Genomic DNA, 18,684 nt, shown 5'->3' on the forward strand with positions numbered 1-18,684 from the left:
TAAAGAACTCATACTTGCAATCAAATCATAATTATTATTAATAGAAAGAGTACCTATTGCGCCCATGGTTGTGGTCAATGTCTCATCCCCAGAATCTGATCCAAGGTCCTGTTGCGTTGTTTCCACCATCTTCTTCTTTCTCTTTCTATTTATTCTCTTTGGTCTCAATTTTGGATGTAGCTTCCAACAATGGTCCTCATCATGGCCTTCTCTCTTGCAATGACTGCAAGATGGTGTTGCTCCATCCCCTTTCTTGGCTGTGGCTATCTTTATATCCTTCCCCTTGTCTTTCTTCTGGAATTTGCCATGCTGAGGTTTGAATGGTGTTTTCATGTCTTGATAATCTCTCTCATTCTTGCCTCATCTTTCAATATGAATCGCCTTTACGCTAGCCACATCAATTGTAGTAGGCTTGAACAATAATAGTGAGTGTCTTATGTAAACTATGCAGTGCACCAACATGCTTAGTTATCATCTCAGGTGAAGCTAATGAGATGCCCAAATTCAATGCTTGTTTCTGAAATTATTCAGTGAAGCTTTGCACATTTTTTCCTTTACCTTGGCTTAGATATTTCCATTCCATTAGTGCCTTTTGTTTATAACCCAAAGGGTAAAATTGGTCTTCCAATGCAGAAATGAAAATGGACCAAGAGGAAAGAAGGTTACTCGAATTTTTGTTGCCCTTATACAACTTTCTCTCCACCAAACGAGAGGAGTGCCACTCAGTCGGAGAGATGTTGACTAGACCTTTGCCTCATCTTCTTTGATCTGTTGAATCTGGAAGTAAACCTCTATCTGTCTTATCCAATATTAACTTTTTTCTGCACTACACTCTCCATTGTACATGCGTAGGTCAAACTTTACATCTAGCTTGAAGAATGGTTTCTTAGATGTATGTTTGGAATCACGATTAGAGTGATAAGAAATATCACTTGAAGAAGAAGAGGGAGGAGGCTCTTCTCCACCACCATCATGATTTGCTGATCTATTGTCATCGACATCTTTTTTCTCGTGCCCAAGTTCCTTTTCATACTTTGAAAACATCTTGTCCACTTTCTCTTCAGTATTTTAGAATACCTTGCGGAGAGTATGTTCCTCTTCCCAACGAGCTTCTTCATTTTCCATCTTTCTTCTTCATTGTGCACGTGCTACTTTGGGAACAAAGGACTCAAGATTTCCTTCATATTTTTGCAACTTGCTCTAGGTTAGCATATACTCATGCAATTTTCATCAACAAAGACCTACTCTGATACCAAACTTCATCCAAGATATTTTACTTATAGGTGCATCAAAATTACATGAAACATAGCTTATTAGCCATGGAACTTAAAAGCACATAAAACAATGCAGAAATAAGAAGATAAGCATGAAACCTTGACAAAAGGATTTGATTACGGAGTTCGTCCAATTTGGACTATGTCTGCAGACCCTGCTCAATAGTGGGGAGGCCTTCTTTAAGTAAGTGGCATAAAAAGAGATAAAGTACAAGCAACATGCATTTACAATCCTTATACCTCCAAGCTGGAATATGGATGAAGAATGGAGAGCCCAACTTCATAAATAGATAGTACCACTGCAATCCTAGCGAAACATCGTGAAGAATCGCCTATCCAAACACCCAATTCAGAGAAATAAAACTTTTTCACCCTGTCAGAACCTCCCTGTTGCTGAAGGCAAGGCCCTGGCCTACTACCAGGTAAGGTTATTTTTGTTCAATTTTTTCTGAACTATGTTAGTCTCTGCCCTTTTTCCAATACCGACAGTCCCTTATATAAGCTGGTTGCTAACTCCCCAATTCTCGGGTAGTTCTTGAACAAACGACAAGTTTAGCACGTGGTGGTTCCTAGACCAAGGTTCTCAGGCTTGGGTATCATGCAGAGCACAAACCTTTCATATATGGAAAAAACTCCAGAACCTCTTACTCGCACATTAATCACGACGACTTTTAAAATTCATGTTTGAATTGACATTTTTAATCAGCAGTGTTCCATCGACGGATAGACCCCTACGTTTACAACAAGTGACCTGCAATAAAGGCAGACCCGATGGGCTGTTAGACCAGAGTACATAATATATCGGGTCTAGAATAATCATCACAAATCGCAATCGACAGCACTAGGGTGGTACTCTATGCGACTGCTTACCTTTGTGAACTGCGATTGCGATATTGCAAATTGCAACATGACTTTGTGATTATGATATATCGCATTGCAACCTGGCTTTGCTCCGAGGCTGATTCTTTAACTCTTCCCTCCCTACGATCTGGGATTGTGACTTATAACATCGCAATCCTGAGTTGCTTGGGGCCAATTTTCTTAAGTCGTGGCTTCTTCCTTTCACGATTTGTCATATGCGAGGCTAATGATGGCCTGCCACTTAGCGCTTCCCCATTCGCTGAGAGTTCTGCCACGACATCTTCTCCTACCACCTATCCAATTCAAACATGAACATTGACTTGTTCTAACCTCTTCATATGAGCTCAGATTCAAGTGTTGTTCGCATCATTAGAATTAGGATGTTGAGAACTTTGATCTGATGCTAAGTTTATCTAGATTTTTCCACCTTGAGTTTTGAGCCTTTTTACCGTGCCACTAGTACTTTTTAGAGATCCACCTTGATCACCATCTGAGCATTCAATTTATTTTTCAAAACATTGATTTTGGTCCCATACAGGCACAACTAATCCATACCCAATAATATGTTATATGCTCCCAACGGAAATATATTTAAATGATACTTGGGGGCATACCATTGAGCTCAAATGCATATGATCTCAACCAATGATGAATCTTTCTTTTAGTTCTAGTTTTCAATTGAACCATCCAGGATTCTCCATGTAATTTCTCGACTAAATTCTATCATTCTACAAGCTTTAGGCTGATATAAGTTTAATTAGAACTTGGATCAATTAGAATAGAAACAATTTTATTGCACAACTTATCTTCCATCTCAATGATGGATGCCTCATGGTCTTCCTAGTAGTTGTCTACGACTGCATAGATTCTAGGAGTACTTTGAGGTACCTCTCTCACTTTGTGAGCTTCTTGGGCGTTGTAAATATATTTTCCAGCAATTTTCTGGTGTGGACAATCCTTTTCCCTATGGTTTTCACCACATGTCCATCATTTTAATTTCTCCCTTTCTTCAAACTTGTGTTGCTCTAGCATCAGATGCTACACATTTCCCTTAACAACAACATTATCCTTCTACTGAATTGATTTGAAGTGGTTGGATGCTTAACTTCCCCCTTTTATAAGCTTTTTTTTGGCCAATTCTTCCTAATTCCATCTCCATTCATTTCCTTTCAGTCACTCTTGATTTTTGGTTTGCATTTTCCCTATTGATAGCAGTGTTTTATCTTTTTAATAGAATCCATCAAAGTTTGTGGCTCCAACAACTCAATTACGTCTCTGAATGTCATAGGAAACCCACAAATGAACCTCTGAATCTTGGCTTTTTCATCCTTGTCAAATGGTACGTATCTTAATAATTCTAAGAGCTTGGTAATATATTCATCATATGTCAATTGTCCCATCTTGAGTTCATAGAACTCTTTCCATTTTCCATCATAATAGTACTAAAAAAAAAATTGTTCTTTGAAGAGCTTTTCAAATTCATCCTAAGTCATCTCCTTCTCAACAATGCCACTAACAGTCTTTAAATTGTCCCACCATATATTTGCCTTTCCCTTAAAGCTATATGGCCTTCATATTTTCAGAATAATCATGAACTCTGAAAATTTTCCTCATGTCCAACAACCAAGCTTCTGCCTCTTTCGGTTTCTCCATATCTCCATCCAATGTGGAAGGTTTGGATTTGTTAAACTTCATAGGCATGTAATCCCTTTCCTTCCTCTTCTGGTGATGACAAGGTTGAAAATGAGAGGGATGATGATGCCTTCTAGTAGAGGAACTAGATGGTCTTCTTCAATGAGGCACATGGGGTTGGCTCTTTCGCTTGGGGTACTCAATTATGCATTTCCCCACATAGTTTCCTCACTTTCATGCCTACGTATCTTCCTAGATATACTAGTATTTTCCCCATTTGTATTATCTTATATTTCCCTAGAGCTCCTCTTATCTCTGTGACTGGCCCTCATCTCAGAATACCTCTTCCTCTGAAAATATTATAGACTTTGTAGAATGACTACAATGATCCCATATTATCTCTCTTAAGCTCTTACCAACCCCTCATTATCTACCTTGAAGCTCCTAACTTTATCCCTTATGCTTCTCAGAGCATCCATCCACTCTGGAGAGTGATCCCCTCCCCCTTGGTCACCTGATCTTTCTTCTTCGTTGGCCCTGACCCTTTCACTTCCATGATGTGATTGGTCATATTTGTAGTGCACCATACTAGTCCTCATTGTTGTGTTTTGTATCTATCTTATCATGCTTGTGATGTGTTGTCAATCACACAAATTGTTATATACTTCATGTGATAAATAAATAAACACAAAACATGACCATGAACTTACATTCATGGAGTTTTCATGGAGATATCTACTGTGACAAAAAAACCATGTTATTATGCCCATGCTACTCAATAATTCATATACATCAATCAAATTTCAAGTGACCTCAACTATTAATGCATGATTTAAAAAATAAATAGAAAAATTATGCCCATGTTCCTGCTCTTACATAGTTGTTGTAACAGTCTGTCTTCAACAACTCAACATTCCCCCATTCCTTGAACTGCACCTAGTGTTCAATGTGGACCGCCTTCGACCATACCTCCCATCATTTCTAGACACATTAGACATTGCAAAACAGCTCACACCTACAGAGTTAAATCCAAATTGCATGGAACAAGCCACAACTAATCAAATCATGGACATGTAGATCAAGAACACACGAGAGAAAAGGATCTGACTATATCGAGTTATTAAAGCAGGAAAAATCCTTCACCAGGGCGAGTGGCTCACCAAGGACCAAGTTCAGCAGAAGTTTCCTCATCTCATGGACGAAATCAATGCAATAGGGACCATTGCTTCCTAAGGGGGGTGGAATGATCCAGGTGGATATTGGTGGCCACCTGCCTATTCCACTTGGACACCCCCAACACTATCTATTTCAGTTTTTCAGTTTCCTTAATTATAGCACAGTTTACTATTTTTGGCAGATTTTCGGGTCTTAAACTTCCAGTGTCGTTTTGAGGCCCTAAATGGCGTTTTTAGGGAAAAAGGAGAGACCAAAAGTATGTCAAAGTAGCATGTCAATTTGTTGTTGGCCTTCTCTTCGACATCTTCGAAACAAGGTATTATGATAGGCAAATAGTGATTGTATGCCAAAGTTACAACCCCGGGAAGTTGATGTACCAATTTACCCAAACAAGGCCCACAGTTGTGGCGCTTCATATCCTAGGGTTAGGTTTTTGGATGTTTAGGGTTTTCCATTTTTTCTCAATAATAAATAGGCCTTTGAGCCTCATTGTAACATAGTTCTGAGCCATGTAGCCACCACTAATAACGCAGGGTTAGCCCCGCACATACCCACAATATGCATAAATAGCTCTGTCCCATGTAATTGACTCTCAAAGGAGTCAAATCTTCATAATATCAATGGTTAAGGCCCTCTTAACATTAGTTCCTTTGTGTCAGAACCAATCACCCCACCTAAACCTCCTATCGGGACTATTCACCTTCTTATAACATTCATTATCCCTTTTGTTAAAGCCTTTCTCAAATGTTTCTTATCGGGACTCTAAAAACCCTTCAGAACCTTTATATAACCCCTTAAGCTACATATATATATAACACCACCCTCTTAACCTTTGGTTAATATAAATTTAACACATAAAATCCTTTTATTGGCGCTATTTTCCTTAAAACCCTTTTACAAAGGAAAATGCCCACAAACATACCTTTTTCCACCTTCCGTACAGCTTTGGCACAGATTCTGAGGTTGTACCTCTATGACAATCACTATCAACACTTTATCCATGGGTCCTCATTGCCCCTTCCCTTTTGTTATGTGACTATTGGAACGTAATATATATATTTTAGTCTTAAAAGACTCGGGACCACACTTTACATAGATACATGGAATACATAGGAAATCTGCTCCAAATAACATATAACAGATCTCAAATATTATAGATTCGCCACTATATATGTCGTTGGGTCCGCATTATATGTTAACCTTCTGCCACGCCACTCCTCTGAACTCCGATAAGCGATCACCCTAACCTCCGATCGTCGATCGTCTTTATTGCTATCGGCGTATCACTGGTCCTTGCGCTTAACTCTTCTACCTTCAACCTCTGATAATGCAATTAGTGATTAGATCTGGACCGTCGAGCTGAATCTTGATCCGACAGTCCACGTTTAATTCACTGGTCTCTATTGCTATAATTCAATGACCTATTCTGATGACTTAAAAATGGTTCCGCCTACGCGGCTTAATCCTAGTCGTTGATCTAAATGATCCAATGACAGTTGAGCATCAATACTTCACTTATCGCTCTTCCTTTTAGTTGGGTTTTTATGTTATTTTTTTAGCGTTTCCTATGTGGGTCGATTCTTCAAAAGGTTCTGGTTCCTTGTTGTTTCCACTGTTCAACTCTTTCTGAGCTATTCTCCTCGAACTCTCAACTTCATTGTCTCTCTAGAGCTCCGCTCTAATGATTCAATTGGACTTGAAGATCCATTATGATTCTTCTGAATCATTCTCGTCTCTCTGTGTGTTCTTCACCAAAACTCTGCTTGCAACCACAGTTACAGAACCTACAAATTCACCATTTATATGTAATTCAATCATTCAATATAATTTCACGCATTCACACAGTTCGGAATAGACTTCTGTATATATAAATATGAACAACGATTACAGAATAAGGCTCTCCGTCTCTCACAAGCTCGTTCCTCGTCATCAGTGGCCTCTTCTTCTTACTCTGCCCGTAGGCTTACATATATGCCACTGAGCTCTGTTCAACTCATCCTGGTTCGACTCCTATATCTACTGAACTAACTCCTAAATCCTTTGTCCATTATGTCTGCTTCTAGTTTCAATTAATTCCCAAAATCTCTCCCTCTAGTTCCTTGAATCATGCAACGGTTTAAGAGTTATAATTGACTTTGGACTCTTCTGTCATTACTACCCGCTCATGTTCTCATTTATTTGAGAGCATTTACAACATCCTCACGTTATTTGATTTATTCCTATTCTATGCACTTAAAAGCCTAAATTACATTAATTCATCACTTAGGAATCCAGCTTTCCTAAAAATACATGACCCCCTATGTCTACTTAATTACAATGGTTTTCTCTTGGCTGAATGCCCCTGCGTCAACATCTCTCCTCGGAGATGAGCTAACATTGCCCCAGCTAGTCCTATTTCCATTCTGTTTGTAAGCATATTTCAGTATTTGATATTAATGAAACAAAGTGTTATTTCTACTGCGTCTTTCTATTTATGGTTATATCTGTAATTTGTTGTGTTCCTGTTTAAATCTAGATCAATTACTTGCATATAAAGGCTTATCTCTCATAGGAGGCAGCTGACCAAGGTCACCCACAAGGATGATGGATCTTCCACCAAAAGGACAATTCTTTTTCTCTTGAAATGGTTCTCGTAATCGAGCATCTATTTTCATAAACAACCTTGATCCTAGAATTATCATTTCATCAATCCATATATATCCAACATGTCTCATTTCTTCTTGGAATAATGCAAGTGAATGCCCTTATAGCGGCTGCATATCTTTAATTGGAATTTTTAGATCTGAATGTATTGTTTTTGCATGTACATTAAAAGCAGTTATTCCTGTCGGGGCAAGAAGAAGAAAAGGGATTCTTCCATTGCTTGACAAATTAGAAAGAGCTTCAAAAATACATTGGAGAAGGAAAGACATCCTAGTGCCCGTAGTGCCCTGAACAATCATAAGAAGAGCTTCACGAATCTCATATTCAACAAAGTTCCTTAAAACAATTTCAAAAGCAAGTCGTTTTTTTTGTGACAATGAATATGCAGATGCAAATGTTTCGTTTGAAAGGTCAACAATATCACCCCTTGATTTTTCATTCCTTATAAAATTAATAGCTTCTTCTGAAACATCATCATAAATAGTTGTACTTTCCCAGTCAAAGGATATATCAAAGTCCCTTCGACCAGGGGTGTGAAGATAAAAAACATTCACATCATTTGGTGGAACCAAGGGAGAAAAAATTTTCCATTCTTCAAAATCATCTTCAAGATTCTTGAAAATATTCTTCAAGATTCATTTCATGGTTAGAAAATCACCATCTTCCTCATATTCAATATTGTCGACAATTGATAGATTTCGATCAACATGCCATGCTCGATATCATAAATTCCTCCAATTTTCACTAATAATATCAGTTGAAAGGCCAATTTGTGCAGGAATGTCACGAAATGGCTTGTAAAAGAGCAATTCTATCCAGCAAAAGGTTCAAAATTCATTTGAAGCCTTCCCAGGAATAGAATAGAATTGTGGCCAAACCTGAACAATATCATGAACATCTCTAGGCATCCATGGATCTTGTTTACGCTTGCTATCAAATGTCCAAGATCTTGTTGTTTATATCAAAGATATATATTCAAGGAAAAAGGTATCTTCTGATAATGTTGAACAAAATTATTCTCAAATGAACATTGCAAGCCATCCCTTGAGATTTTCCTAAAAACATTTCTTCCGACATTTAAGGAAACAAATTTCTGACTACAAGCAACAAGAGTTAGCTTAAGCAACATATGACACGTTTCTTGTGCTCCAGTGTCACGGTTAACAATCGTTTCTGCAAGAAACCTTCTATATTCACATAAAGAATGATCCTCAGAGCCAATAGAGTTTGAAATTTGATACAGGAGCATTCACCCAAGAGAAAATCAATGTAATTAGGTATACATAGGGGTGTCACGTATTTTAGGAAGTTGGATTCCTAAGTGATAAATTGATGTAATTTAAGTTTTTAAGTGAATTAATTAGATAATGGGACGAAATTGTAAGTGCTCTCGAATAAATGAGAACATGAGTGCAATAATGACAAAAGAGCCTAAAATCAATTAGGACTCTTAGAACAGTTCATGATTCGAGGAACTAATGAGAGACTTTAGGAATTAATTAATTAGAAGTGGACATAATGGACAGAGGATTTAGGAGTCCGTTCAATAGATATAGGAGTCGAACCAGGACAGTTCAACAGAACTCCTGACATTATGTAAGCCTACCGAAAGAGTCAAATGGGAGAGGCCACGATATTAAGAATAGGCCTGTGTGAGACTTAAAGTCTTAAATATGTAATTGACTGTTTATATTTATATATATAGGTGTTTATTCCTGATTTTGTCAGTGTATTGAAGAGTATTTCATGAATGATTTACTATGAATTTGTAGGCTCTGTAACAAGTTGCAGGAAGAATTCGGAAGGATGTAGAGGAGCGAAGTTGATTAAGAGGAATTTTAAAAGGATACTTGAATCAAATTGAGGATAAGAACGAAGCTCTGGAGTGAAATCGAAGTGAGATTTTGCAGAAGAGTAGAAGCTTAGAGGTAGCTGAGAAGCCGAAGCAGAAGGCAGAGTTTTAAGAACCATACAACGGAGAAGAGTGATTCTAGAGGATCACAATGGATCATTGAATCCATTTGAGAAGATTAAAGCCAAGCTCAGGAGGAATTGCGCATTAAACCAGCAGAAAGGCCGAAATCTTCGAAGAGGAGAAAACCACAGAAGAATTGAGGAAAATGTGGAAAAAAATAAGTAAAAAGGGATGAGCGAAGGAGTAAATTGAGTGCTCAGTAGTCATTAGATCCTTAAGATCAATTGTTGGGATTTAATCGCATCAGCGGAACCCTTTTTAATTCATCGGGACGATCCATTGTATTATAGAGATAGCGATCATTCGATTAAGCGTGGATCGTCGGATCAAGATTTAGATCGACGGTCCAGATCTAATCGCTAGTTGCATTATAGGCAGTTTTAAGTGGAAGGCTAAGTGCTATGGCCAAGCGGTTGTGATCGTGCGATTAATTGTCGATCATCGGATCACAATTCTGATCGACGGTGACAATTTAATCAGCCATCGCATATCGGAGAAGCGGAGATCAGAGAAATAGTGCGAAAGGCTCGAAGGAGGTGGACCCGATGATAAATATAGTCGCGAGTTTAATTTTTTTTAGTTCCGTCCTTTGTGTTCGGTGGGGTTTTCCTTTGTAAATGAGATAGTGAAGAATTAAGCACTGATAGTTTATTTCCCGGCTTTAATGATCTGAAAAACACTCATGAGTGATCTCAGTTAATTAATTAATGAATGAAGGTATTAGAAACTCATGTGTTGGTGTGTGTCTATGTTATCTTAGGCAACGGATTGATCAGATTGGAAAATCCACAGACACTGGAAAAGGGAAAACAGTAAGAGAAACACAGTGAGCAAATGCAAAACACAACAATTTAATAAGGAGTTGACGTAATCCTCATGGGCTATTTCTCCAGTCCAGCTTTCAGTGGTGGAATTTTCTTATTGTGTGTTTAAGTAGAGTTTTTACAATGAGGAGCTCAATTTGAGTCTTCTGAAATAGATGATGCTTAGCAGGGTGGTTCTTCGATTCCCCAAGCCAGTAGAGTGCACAAACTCCCCGTTACTAAGTCTCGACCTCAACTGGTCTTGACGGGATGAGTCCCATTTGGTACTCAGTTCCCAACAGATATCCTCACAAGGATTGCTTGAACCTCTCAAGCCTAGCTCTGTCTGCTAGATGCTAACCTAGCTCTATAGGTCAACTCAACTCTTTGTTCTCTGCTTGCTTTTTCTATGTTCTATCTCTCTCTCTCCTTCTTTCTTACAGTGATCTCTCTTCTGTTTTTTGTTCGTTCTCTGTTCATGGCTTAAAGCCAATTTGTCTCATGACTGTTCGCTTCCTCTTACGCCTCTTTGGATCGCCTGCTGCTGTTTGCTTGGAGTTCCCCACCTCTGTGTCACTTCCACTGTGTAACATCTCACAGGTAAGTGGCCACTTGTCCTCTCACGGACTGCGCAAACTCTTCCTCAAACGATTCGGTAGTTCGGTTACTCTATGTAATGATTCATCCGCTAACTATGCGGTCCAATCGAACTTCAAACTTTATGTGTTGTAGTTATTTCCTCCCTCTGAATCTAGTTTCCCATCGGGCGCAATCTTCGTCGTTAGATCTGGAGCCCCTAGATCCTACGGTGTTCGCTCTTATCGTGCGGTTGACTTGCTTGACTGTTAGCCTGCAATGAGAGGTGGATTTCTCTCTCATCCGCCAGACATGGATCATGCAATGTGTGGAATCACTCCTCCTGCCAAATCCGCTTACTACCCAAAACGCCTCCAATATTCTGCTAGTTTTGGAGTGCAAGACCCACCTTTCAGTTTAGTGCTTTTTCCCATAGTTTCTTGGCTTCCTTGTGACCGTGTGCTCGGGGCCTTTCCTTCTTGAGGGGTTTTTCCCAACGATGCACGATTAGCACTTTGCATTAATCGCGCATCAGAAACGACCTCTGTTTTCTGATCTAGACTTCTTAATTGCTAGTTTGCATCCTGTGCAGTCTCCATGGGCCTTAGTCAACGCACTTTGACCGAGGTCCTCGTCATTCCTCACTGGCTACAAACTGCCACTGTCCAAAGGTCCTTCCTGATATCTCTTTGTTCACAAGTTTTTGAAGTCTGTCATGATTTGATACAACCATAGAACTCTGATAATTTTCATGGATCCAATTCGGATCACGGCCTTCCCACAGAGAAAGCTTTTGAACCACCAAAGGTTAGTTTTCAAGAATCGACTAAGTGAGGGTACAATTGTCTCACTTGTCCAATCTCTATCCATTTTGCACTTCTCGGCTTTGAGCCCTTGAGCCCAACTCTGAGGTACTCAACATCTCCCTTGTGCGTCATCCTCACCTTCCTGTCTAGAACTGTTTCTTCATGCAATTCATTAAGATATTCAGGTAAGGTGTCATCAATAGAATGAAATTGACTCTGCTCTTCAGGATCCTCAATTAGTGAAGGCTCAAACAATTTCAAGCAATCTTCATTCACGACTAAGTAGATGTGAATGTAAGCTGGTAGATCAAGGCGAAAAGCATTCTCACCAATTTTCTCAAGTATCTTGAAGGGTCCATACCTTATAGGCTTTAGATTTTTACCTTCACCATGCATTCTATCCTTGCTGATATATAACCATACTTGGTCACCAACTTGGAAACTATGCTCCATCAGATGCTTGTCATGCCTTGCCTTGTATTTGGCTTGGCTCTTTTCCAGTTGTTCCTGTACTGTCTCGTGGATCTCTTGGATTTGTTCAATGAACCTAGCTGCGTTGTCCACATCACTATGTCTCTCAACTGTGGTGTCTTTACCAAAGACAAAATCGAAAAGGAGACCTTGGTGTGAAACCAAAATAGGTCTCAAAAGTAGATCTCTGTGTAGAAGAATTTTTTGCTCGGTTGTAAGCATGTCACACATAAGATAAATGTTCATCCCAAAGCTTAGGATTCTTGCTGCAATATCCCCTGAGCAACTGGATCATTGTCCTCTTGACTACTTCGGTCTAGCCATCGGTTTGTGGATGGAAAGTTGTGCTTTTCTTTAGTTTGGTGTCCATCCGTTCCCACAGACATGACCAAAACTTCCCCACAAATCGAGTGTCTCGATCAGATACAATGGAAGTGGGTAATCCAAAATGAACCCATACATGTTGATAGAAAATTTTTGCAGTTTATTCAGCTGTAATATGTTTATTACAAGGTATCAAAATACACATTTTGTTGAACCTATCCACAAAAACATACAGATAATCATTACCTTTCCTAGATTTAGGCAGTCCTCCAACAAAATCCATGGAAAGACTTTCCCAAGGGTGAGAAGGAACTAGTAATGGAGTGTACAAGCCTAGTTTTCTATTGCTGGGCTTGCTTTTAGCAGACATAGTACACCCTCTTACATATCTAGAAACTGTCTCATTCATTTTTGGCCAATAACAAAATTTTTGCAACTGTGCCACTGTTTTACTTACCCCAAAGTGACCTGATATTAGAGAAGTGTGTGCTTCTCGAATTATCTTTACTCTTTCAGTTTGTGGAATGCATATCTTCCCACAATGATATAGGAGTCTATCCTTTACATGATAATACAATTCTTCTATTCGTTTGCCTTGACTTAAAGTTGCATATACATCTTTGAAATCTATATCTTGAGCATATTGTTCAATGTAGCTCCCATGTAACACAGAATTATGCTGAAGTATAGTAGATGCATTTATAATGGGTCTAGATAACATATCTGCAACTTTATTGTGTATGCCCTTTTTGTATCTCATGACTATATAAAACTGTTGTAGAAAACAAATCCACCTATCGTGTCTTGATTTCCGCAACTTAGTTTGGGAGTGTAGATATTGAAGTGGTTGATGATCAATATGTATTACTGTCTCTTTTCCCATTAAGTAATGTTTCCACTTTTTCACACTTTGTACCAATGCATACAATTCTTTATCATATCTAGGATAGTTAACCACTGCAGACTTAAATGTCTTAGAATGATAACATATGGGTTTACCATGCTATGTCAACACTGCTCCTATGGCATAGTTGTTGGCATCCGTTTGGATCTCAAATGGTCTTTGAAGATTAGGCAGTGCTAGTATAGTCGATGTACTAATCTTTTCTTTCAAGGTGTCGAAGGCTTTTTGCTGTTTGCCTCCCCACTAGAACACCTTGTTCAATATTGTTAAAGCATGTAAGGGAGCTGCAATTAAGGAAAAGTTAGAAATGAACTTTCTCCAATATTGTGCTTCTCCTAAGAAGCTTCTAACTTCTCTAGCAGATTTGGGTTTAGGCCAGTTTAAAATGATTGCCACCTTAGAGGGATCTATCTTCAATTCACCACCCCCTACTATATGACCCAAATAATTCAAAGATGTTTTGCCAAATTCACATTTTGAGAGTTTAACATAATGTTTTTCTCTTTTCAAAACGTCTAGTGTTTTCTTAACATGCTTTAAATGTTCTTCCCATGTTTTATTAAATATCAGAATGTCATCCAAATACACACTAACAAAATCATCAAGAAAAGGTTTGAGTACATCATTCATTAATCCCATGAAAGTAAAAGGAGCATTAGTTAAGCCAAAAGGCATAACTAGCCACTCATGCAATCCCTACTTTGTCTTGAAAGCAATATTTCATGCATCTTGTTTTGCAACTCTGACCTGATGGTATCCACTATGCAAGTATAGCTTGGAAAAATAAACAACTTCTTTCAATTGATCTAAGAGATCATCTATGCGAGGAAGGGGATAATGATTTTTGATTGTTATCTTATTCAGTGCTCGGTAATCAATACACATTCTCCACGAGACATATTTCTTTCTCACCAAAATGATTGGTGACCCATATGGTGATGTGTTAGGTCTGATGAACCCTTTCTCGAGCAACTCGTACACCTGCCTCTTGATTTATGTGTTCTCTAAAGCGGACAACCTGTACATTCCAATGTTAGGCAATGGAGCATCTTGATGCAAAATAGTATCATGCACTATTTACGTTCTGGGTGGCATACCTTTAGGTTATTGAAACAAGATATCATACTCTGAAACAACATTTTCTAATTCAGCTTATTGTTTAGCATTACAACCCTCAAATACATTGGTTTTATCAGGTTTCTTTTCCTTTACAAACATCAGTAAGAATTGTTTGCAGGAATTTATCATTCGTTTCATCTGTCCTGAGTTTATGAGAGTATAATTATTCTTGAGCTTATGAGCTCTTACAAAGTATTCAATTCCATCTTTAACAAGTAGATATGTGTTCTCAGCTCTATAGAAAATAGCTTTTCTATCATACAAGTAAGGACTTCCTAAAACAATTCCACATATATCCAAAGGAATTATATCTAACTCAACCTCATCTACAAATGCTGACCCAAAAGAAAACTTGAGTTTCCATTGTCTAGTCACTTGTAGTTGTGCTTTATCATTTAAGCATCCTAATGGGTATGATTTCTTGTGAGGTGTAGTCACTAATCCCATCTTCTTTACAATTTCTTCAAAAATTAAATTTACTTGTGAGCCACTATCAAACAAAGTATCAGTCTTTTGATGTTTGGAAATAGCTCGAATATGGAAAAGCTCATGTATTTTTCTCTCATTTTCTTCGTCAATAGTAGATTGTGTAGAATTACTAGTATTTGCTTCAGAATTCTTACCTTTTATACCTATGGCTGCAATAGTTGCTTCATTTCCTGATTCTAACCCCAAATCCTTTTGAATAGCTGCAGGAGTCTTCTTCTTCTTGCCCTCAAACTTCTTAGGTCTCAACTCCGGATGCAGAATCCAACAATGCTCATCATCATGCCCATCCTTCTTACAGTGAGTGCATGAAGACTTTCTCTTCTGTGTAGTGTTAGCCTTCCTTGCTTTCCATTTCTGCTTTCTTTTCTCCTTATTATTGCTTGTAGTGGGTTGGGATGATCCCCCAACTTCTGGACTTCCATTCTTTCCTCGAGCTTCTAGATGAGTAGCTTCTATAGATACCTCATCTATACTAGTGAGATTAAACATGAGGATAGTGTGCCTCATGTAGCTGTGTAGATCACCAATGTACTTCAACAGAGTCTCGGATGAGTCTAATGAGATTCCTCGAATCAATGTTCTCTTTCTAAATTCTTGGGTGTATCCTTGTACACTTTTCCCTCTCAACTGTGGAAGATTCTTCCAGCTCCTAATGGCTTAGTACATGTAGGACAATGGATAGAACTACTTTTTTATTGCAGAAACAAATTCACTCTAGACAGAAATGGTCTTACCATGTCTCTTCAGGTCAGCTTGGGTCCTGCCTTCCCACCAAACTAAGGCATTGCCTCCAAGGCGTAAGCTTGCTAGTTAAATCTTGCTCTTGTCTGAATCAATACTCTGCACTCTGCAATAAACATCAATTTGTCTAATCCAATTGTCCAACTTTTCTCATTCAACTCTCCATCATATATAGGTAAGTCAAATTTAAAATCTAGTTTAATCAACGATGTCTTCTTTATGTGTTTAGGGCTATTAGGAGGTGGGAGAAAGCTTTCTTCTTTCCCTTTTCCTTTTGAGTGGTCATGGAGGAGAGACTCATCTTCTCCTTTATCTTTCTTGGAGCCTGATGAATATTCATCCTTGTGTTTTCTGAAGTCCCTATATGTTTCCTCTACCATGGACCTTATGGCTAGGAAACTATCTATGAATTGAGGGTCTAGCCCCGTAGAACCTTCCTATGACATTGTCTTCTGAGGATAAACTCTCCCAATTTAAGGATTAGTTTCGACCAACTCTCCTTATCCTAATTTGAGCTTTGATCTAGTTAGAATTCAACAGATAAATCCAACACAAGCTTGTCTAACCTTATCAGCCTAAAGCTTTGATACCACTTGATCTGAAAATCACTCGTGAGTGATCTCAGTTAATTAATTAATTAATGAAGGTATTACAGACTCATGTGCTAGTGTGTGTCTATGTTATCTTAGGCAATGGATTGATTAGATTGCAAAATACACTAGTGAAAACAGTAGGAGAAACACAATGAGCAAATGCAAAACACAACAATTTAATAAGGAGTTCACCCAATCCTCTTGGACTATGTCTCCGGTCCAGCTTTCAGTGGTGGGCCTTTCTTATTGTGTGTTTAAGCAGAGTTTTTACAATGAGGAGCTCAATTTGAGTCTCCTGAAATAGATGATGCTTAGTAGGGTGGTTCTTGGATTCCCCAAGCCACTAGAGTGCACAGAATCCCCCTTACTAAGTCTCGACCTCAACTGGTCTTGATGGGATGAGTCCAATGTGGTACTCAGTTCCCAACAGATATCCTCACAGGGATTGCTTGAACCTCTAAAACCTCGCTCTGTTTGCTCGATGCTGCCTTAGCTCTGAAAGTTAGCTTGGCTCTCTGTTCTCTGCTTCTTGCTTTTTCTCTGTTCTGTCTCTCTGTCTCCTTCTTTCTTACAATGCTCTCTCTTATGTTTTATGTTCATTCTCTATTCGTGGCTTAAAGCCAATTTGTCTCATGATTGTTCGCTTCCTCTTCTACCTCTTTGGATCACCTGCTATTGTTCACTTGGAGTTCCCCGCCTCTACATCATTGCCATTTGCAATGTCTCATAGGGAAGTGGCCACTTGTCCTCTCACGAACTGCACCAGCTCTTCCTCAAACGGTTCAATAGTTCAGCTATTCTGTTTAATGATTGATTTGCCAAATCAACGGTTCAATTGGACTTCAAACTTTATGTGTTGTAGCTTATTTCCCCCCTCCGAATTCGGTTTCCCATCGGGTGCAATCTCTGCCGTTAGATTTGGAGCCCCCAGATCCTACGGTGTTCGCTCTTATCGTGCAGTTGACTTTCTTGATCGTTAGCCCGCGGTGAGAGGTGATTTTCTCTCTCATCCACTCGACACGTGTTGTGCAATGTGTGGAATCGCTCGTTCTCCTGTCAAATCCACTTACCACCCAAAACGCCTCCGATATTCTGCTGGTTTTTGAGCGCGGGACCTGCCTTTCAGTTTAGTGCTTTTTCCCATGGTTTCTTGGCTTCCTTGTGACCGTGCGCTCGGGGCCTTTCCTTCTCGAGGGGTTTTTAATCATGCATCAAAAATGGCCTCTGTTTTCTGATCCAAACTTCCTAACTTCTAGTTTGCATCCTGCGCGGTCTCCATGAGCCTCGGTCAGTGTGCTTTGACCAGGTCCTCGTCATTCCTCGTTGTCTACAAACTACCAATGTCTAGAGGTCCTTCCTGATAGGTCATTAGGTAGGGTGATTGGTTCCGATAAAAAAGAACTATGACTCAAAAGGGCCTTAACCATGTATGGTTGGAAGTTTTGACTCCTTTGTGAGTCAAATACCTGGGACAAATGTATTTATTGCATTTTTATGCATAATGTGGGTATGTGTGGGGGTTTCCCTACACCATTAGTTGTATCAGAGAAGAATTGAAATTAGAGCGAGGAAAGATTTTTGCGAAAGGGAGTTTGCACAAAGAAGAAGGTCATGTGCATAGGTTAATTAAAGAATGATAGAGAATACAAAAGAAGATTGTAAGGGGAACTTTTGAAGTTCTTCGATGACTGTAACAGTTCCAGTAGAGGCTTGGAGTAGATAGGAACAAAGGAAAGAGAAAGCAAGTTCTGAAGGAAAGAGGACTTAGAAACAAAAATAGAGGGTAATCCACTCAAAGTACAGGTGGAATGGTGAAACAAGATCATGCTGAGATCTTGAAAGTCAGGTAATATGTTCTGTTTCAAAATGAGAATGTATGTTTATATACTAATGCACAAGTGACAACAAGAGAAGCTATGAGAGGAGAACCAGATGCGTTCTTGAAGAAAGAATAAGGAAAACACTCTAAAGGAAATTGGCAGTGAACCTGAGGAATCCAACAAGAGATTGGACAGAGAGGACAACTGAAGTGTTTTCAAGAGAGAGTGAGATATTACAGAAGCCTAGAAGGAGAGAAGGTGTTGCTTAAGAGGAGGTTCCAGACAGAGGACCGTGCTTACCAAAATACTGAGTGAGGATAGCTTAGTGAGGTAAGATTGCAGCGAGGAGGACTAGTTGTTGCATAGGCTTGTTGTAGATAAGTGAGGAGCTCATGAAGTAAGAGAAGAAGATGACTACTGATTGTCATAGCAGAGGTTCAGAAAGAAACCACAACACAAGATATGAGAAAGAGGATG

General features: G+C 39.0%; 1 protein-coding gene across 1 annotated transcript in view; it reads left to right on the top strand.

Annotated features, from left to right (window-relative positions):
• The window catches only part of LOC149213081 (inactive UDP-glycosyltransferase 79A6-like), an 83,739-nt gene that overhangs the window by 42,231 nt on the left and 22,824 nt on the right, over positions 1–18,684 (top strand). The window lies entirely within an intron of this gene.

This window comes from Pinus tabuliformis, chromosome 1_1, assembly GCF_031772625.1.
Source record: "Pinus tabuliformis cultivar Carrire ecotype Pingquan chromosome 1_1, CPIR1, whole genome shotgun sequence".
In the NCBI taxonomy this organism is placed as follows: Eukaryota; Viridiplantae; Streptophyta; class Pinopsida; order Pinales; family Pinaceae; genus Pinus; species Pinus tabuliformis.